Here is a 6,197-nt window from a genome sequence, read left to right on the forward strand (position 1 = left end):
TTTTGACACAACATACTAATCATTGTTTTTGACAAGTATTGTTTTGCAGATTTTTATCTTCGCACAACTGAGGACAGTTGCTTTCCAACGGAGAGGTATGTTATGGAATCGATATCTTATTATTTATTGCAGCTAGGACAGGTGGAAAAGGCTTGACCGAGCTAAGCTATTGCAAAAGGATATCATATTTTATATACATTTTATTATTCAAGTGCTCTTTATGAGCTTTGGCCATTTGTGACCGGTCGGCCAGTTTGTAATCATTTTTGGGCATTCAAGAAATCTATAAATAAATACGTGCAAGAGGGAAATGCTCACTCTTGCACGGGGGGAGATTGCACCCAGTGTCTGTGTACTTCTTCTCCCCTCTCCCCTCTTCTCTCTCGCTGTGCCGGCGTAGCACTCCGCTCTAGGAGGTGCACCTGCACGTGCTCTCTCGTTCTATCGCGCTCTCTTTCTCTCTCTGCTCGTGTACAACGTGGATTAGGCTTCATGTGATTCAAGGTATGCATATTTAGTCGTTTATGTCTCGTTATGTGCTATTTTCGAGTATTTTGCAGGGCTTTCCACGCTCCCGTTTGTAGCAAGAGCACTTCATGCATGTTATACTTGCTGTTAGGTTCATCACAAGGTTGTAAAAGACGCAAAAGAGTGTTTGAAAGCTGAAGTGAAGTTCAAAAGTTGCTGTGAGTGTTTCTGATAGAGTTGCAGAGCATCAGGAGCATTTTTGTCAGGAAAAAATTAAATTTTAAGCCAGGAGACATCCTACGCGTAGGATGTCCTATAGGCTAATCTGGGGGGAATTTTGAAATTTTGAGTTGACCAGTGTGTTCAAAAGGTAGGATTTACCCTATTTTCACTTGGAAAGTGGAAATTTGACCATATCTTGACAGGATAAGGCCAGATAGACAAAAATTGCCAGACATCCTACCCAAATTGTGCCAAGGCATTATTTTAAGACCAAAACCATAGGATGGCTGCATGAGCATGAATCTGCATGATATATTGAGTGACCGAGCGAGGTTTCATCTCATTTGGGAGAGAAAATTGGGTTCTAAGCAGACTTTAGCACTTTTGACTAAAAAAGGCTAGAACAGCTAAAATTGGGGACTTTTGAAATCCAAACCAAAATCTAAGCATAGCACTGAGTTGCTGACATCAAGGGGAAGCTGCGGGTCAAGTCTGGGGTCAAACAGGCAAAAAAGACATCCTACCCGTAGGATGTTTTTTAGGTGATCTGGCACTCCAAATCCAGATTTGAGCATACCAAAGTGATCAGCATCTCAAGAGGAGTCTATTCTTTGAGTTTGAAGCCATTTTGAGCAAAAAGACATGCTACGCGTAGAATGTTTAATGCATGAAATTTGAGCCAAAAACTGACTGTAGGCATAGCAGGGTGTTGTATAGCCTGAGGCAAGCCTCCTAGTCAATTTTGGTCCAAATTGGAGTTGATTTGATTGATTAGACCAACAACACGCTGTCGGAACAGAGTTCTGATCCATTGACCAGCTTATGGGTGTCCAAATCAAAAAGTAAAAACAGCTGTGGACTCAGCACATCAAGGGAAGTCCATAGTGCAAAAAATCCAGGCAAAACAGAGCAGGAGACATCCTACACGTAGGATGTCTACTGGGGCTTAGTAAAGAGAAAATTTTACTAAGGACATACAGTGATGTTCCATTTGACTTAAGGGTTCCGAACTTCTTTCAGAAGTGAATTTGGACCTTGTTTGACCTTTTGACGGAGCAAAGAATGAATTCAGACTTATCATGTAAATTGACCAACATTCGAGAGAAGTACATTTCCAGATTAGCAGACCTAATCCAGAACATCAGAAGTGTGTAAAATGCAGTAGTGGTTGAGGTTAACTCTCAAGTTACACCAATCATTACTAAAATCACCTCTACCGATTAAAAGGCTTTGATTCGATTGCCAAAATTAAACGCTTGTGTACATGTATATTCAGAGGCAAAGCAAGAAGTTGTGCGGAGACTGATCATTTGCCAGGTAAGTGGTTGAATTTGTGTTAAGTTGCATTGCTAAGTTGGATGAATTTAAGATCAGGAAGACACATTCTTAGAGATCAAAAGGTGGCAGGTGACCAAGGTAGCTTAGTGTCCACCGAAGAGAGTGTAACTTAGGCAAGGCTAGATCCATTAGCACCGATTATTGAGGAGGGTAGTGATACTGACACTTCATCCGATAAGTCCTTCTTCATGATGGGTAGTCAACAACCAGGAGGTTTCTCCAATGAAGGACCAATGCCAAGGGGAAGCACCTCCCTAAATCCTTTGAACGATTCCAAGTTCACTATGATCTTCTTAGAAGGAACAAACGCGAGGGGAGCCCTAGTTTATTCTGACTTTCGAGGACGCAAGGGTATTTGTATTGAAGAAAGAGCAGCTCAGAGACTGGAGATAATTCGAGTCTACGATGATGGAGATAGATTTCGAGACGAAAAGGGGAACCACTATCTGATAGTTAGTAACCCTGAGGACTATAATAGATATGGAGATAACGTGGCGAAGGGGAAAATGGTTTCAGAAACTCAAGAACCACCTCCAAACATTGATCGACCTGGAGAAATTTTTATGTATGATAAGAAAACAACCAGGGTTTCAACTTGTAATGACAATGTGGGGATTTACAAGCATGAGAGCGAGGGAATAGTCTCTTACTTCCGTTGCAAAGAACCCTACCCAAACGAATTAAGCAAAGACAAGGTTCTTTACTTATTCTCTTATGAAATTGCTATGGGGAAGGATATCGTTTTTGTTGATAGGTACGAGCGAGAATACCAACGTATTCTTCCAGAGGAGGTAGAAAAGGCAATAGATCCAGGAGCATCAACATATGCCCCCGAAAAAGTGCCAAGAGTCACCTACACCCCAAGCAAATCGACAAATCCATTTTCAAAAGAGTATGACGCTACCTCACATTCTACCTGACAACATATATTCGACTACCAGAATCAACCAGCAACCCAGCCATCATTGCAGGCATGGCTTCGACAGAGTGCAACATTAGAACAAGACCGGAACCGAGAGGGTTATCCAGCCGCACGAGGGCTAAGGGATTTACAAGAACCACCACTCTATTCACGGTATCAAGGCAAGAGTAAGCCAAAAACTCAAGGGTCAACAGAGCCTGGAAGACCACCCATAGAGCGAGTTCGAAGAGATGAACCATCTCCTGGTAAAAACCTTCAGAAACTACGGCTTAGGAGCACCACTGGGAGAGGAAGCAACCTACTACAGAAGACCAGAGGAGGTATATCGATTAGGACGTGGAGATCGAATGATGAGATTTGTAGACCATCGTAGAATTAGACCTTCTCAAGTGGAAAAATGGGTAAACAAGAAATACACGGTGTCGTGAAGCTCTACGACCACAAGGTGAAGATTTTAAGCATTATTACTGCTCCGACAGATTATTAATTGCCACCCCTTGAAGTATATTGCATACAGGGTTGTGCGTGGCAAATCTATGGTTGATACATATATCTACTGCAGTATACTTCAGAGAGCAATAAGTCCGGCCAACATAGCGACATTTCAGTCGATATGTGCTCAAAGATGCTTTGGTTAATATGTAAATCAAAAGAAGTGCTATGTGATGTTTCAGTTCTCAAGTATTCCAATGTGATGTACTTCAAAGAATCTTAAAATGTATTTGAGGAGCTTGTTGCCCACCTAGATCAGTTTGGCGACATGGCTTAGTAAAGCTTGGAGCTATTGGATGCAAGGGACGACTTATCTCTAATGCATTCACCTATACGTGTGCCTTGAAGGTGGAGATCGACAGTATTTTAATCGACGTTCAAGAATAGTGTGACCAACTACTTAAAGTAATAAGAAGCAAGACGGTGTGGTCGTCATCGAGGAGCGAGGAGAGAAACCCAAGCTTCATGTCGAGGCCAGGGCTGTGGAGCTTCAACTTTGAGGAGCTCGCAACTAGTGCTAAGAGTCAGCGTGTCGGCGGCCACTGCAGGAGGGCCAATGTGAATGGCCGCATGTTGCTATATATAGAGAAAAGCAAAGCTAATTATATAAGGTGAGTTGGCCGTATTAAAAAAAAAGCGCACGACGTACAAGGGGCCGCCGGGGGACAAAGTTTAAGCAGGCAGGAGCTTTTGGCGAGTGCGTGCAAATTGACGAGTATTCCATCGTCGGGGTCGCTTTTCACGGGCAAGGGCGACCAGTCGAAGAGGAGGGCGGATTTTGGCGACAACAGTTGCCATTGAAGAGCCAAGGGAGGAGCTTTTGGGCGAGCGCTGTGCAGCAGTCGAGCAGGGGTCGGCAAGTGAGGGTAGAGGCGAGCCTGAGGGGACCCGACAGCGAGGCAGAGCGCCGTCTGGAGAGAGAGAGAAGAAATCAAGGTGTACTCTACTGAGGAAGAGCCATCGTCAAGTGGGGAGAGTACAAGAGCAGCACGAGGAGGTTCTACATGGCGGTGGTGCAGGGCCGTCAAGCAGTAGGACCTCCGTCAAATAAGACAAGAGGAGTCGTCGTCAAGCAGAAGAGAGTAGAAAAGCGGCCAACCAAGAAGACAAGTGAGATTGAAGCGAAGGCATGTGCAGAGGAGCGAGGAGCATTTTTTTTTTTTGAAGAAGTTTTTTTTGTTAGCAAAAAGGAAAGTCACTTAGGATATTAAAGGGGTGATTGGTGGTCGACGATGCATGCTATAGCATCTCTGATCTAGAGAGAGGAGTGCATGCTTTGGACAGAGAGCGCATTCAAGCTAGCAAGCAATTATAGTGAAAGAAGGAAGCAGAGATAGCCGGTAGCAGAGCAAGGAGGATTGTCGAGCTAAAGAGTGTCGAAAGCAGCAGTACCATGAGAAGGAGATGATGCTTATTGAGTTGACTACATGCAGTGTGGTCTTCTATGAGATACTACAAGATTCAGCAATGTTAATATTTCTACTAGATATCTGTCAAATTGAAAAGAGAAGAAGGGAATACCTTGGCGAAGTTATGACGTTGGAGACGCAGTTTTTAAAGTAGTATTCATAGGTTTTCTTGAGTTAAAAGAAGACCGAAGCAAGTGACGGCAAAGTGAGTGCACGTGAAGGTGGTCGGGAAGAGCAAGGGAAGGGCATTGAGGCCATACAGATTTGGCATTTGCACTTTCGCTCACAGTCTCGCTCACAGTCTTGGCGGGGTTCAAGAGCACTTGTTGCCTATTGCGATCAAGTTATTTTTTGTATTCAGATTTTAGTTCATCTAAGTAATTCAATCAAGGTGTTCTTTTGTGCTATATTCTCTTGAGATGTGCATCTTTCTCTCACCGTTTCCCACAACGAGCAGCCCGGTGCTGACCCGACTCAACTCATGAACATAAAAATCCCCCGACGTCTTTGGTGAACTCGACGTGAAGCGAGCGAGGGTGGGAAATTTTGGCAGAGAAGATGACGACGACATCTCAAGTAGAGATCATGCAGCATATGATGCAACTATTTGATGTTGTCTTATAGCAGCAGCAGCAGCAGCAACATCGGGTTACTTATGAACAATTTGCTTTGGGCCAGGCAGATTTATCGCGAGGATTGTCTCTTTTAGATGAAGCCGAGATAAAGCAAGAAAAAGTGGAAGGAGCATTGGATAAGTTTTATGCTAAAAGAGGTACATTCGATGGTTATGATAGTGATGGATATCTTTCATGCTAGAGGTCAGAGATGGAGCTTATGGATATTCCAACTAAGCGTATGATCAAGGAGTTTGGCCAGTTAGTAGCTCCAGAATTATGTGATCATATACAGAAGCTTATCAATAAGTATGCAGGTAATTGGGAAAAATTTGAAGAAGGAGTTGTACAGGTGGGTGACCAACACATAGCCTTGGAAATAGAGCAGATGGATCAACAAAAGCAGGTTACTTTCAGTAAAGGTAATGGAGATCAATTGCAGACAATCAGCTATGAAGAATTTTGGGAGCAGATTGATGCAAGAAGTAAAGCTAAAGCAGATGCAGATTTGCAAGTACCAGATTTTTTCCCAGAGGATCATGCTTCAATTAATCTAGCACAGGTAAATAACGAATTTCAGACCAAATCCATTGATGAAAAACTTTCAGAGCTTGCTCACATGGTAGCTGCTTCTATCATTGATTCTTGTGAAGAAGGTGAAAATTTTATTGTGAGTGTTCCACATACCATTAATCTTTGCAGCATGGATTGTTCTCAAGAAGTTCAAGATCT

Source organism: Adiantum capillus-veneris, chromosome 29, assembly GCF_014529385.1.
Source record: "Adiantum capillus-veneris isolate H3 chromosome 29, ASM1452938v2, whole genome shotgun sequence".
In the NCBI taxonomy this organism is placed as follows: domain Eukaryota; kingdom Viridiplantae; phylum Streptophyta; class Polypodiopsida; order Polypodiales; family Pteridaceae; genus Adiantum; species Adiantum capillus-veneris.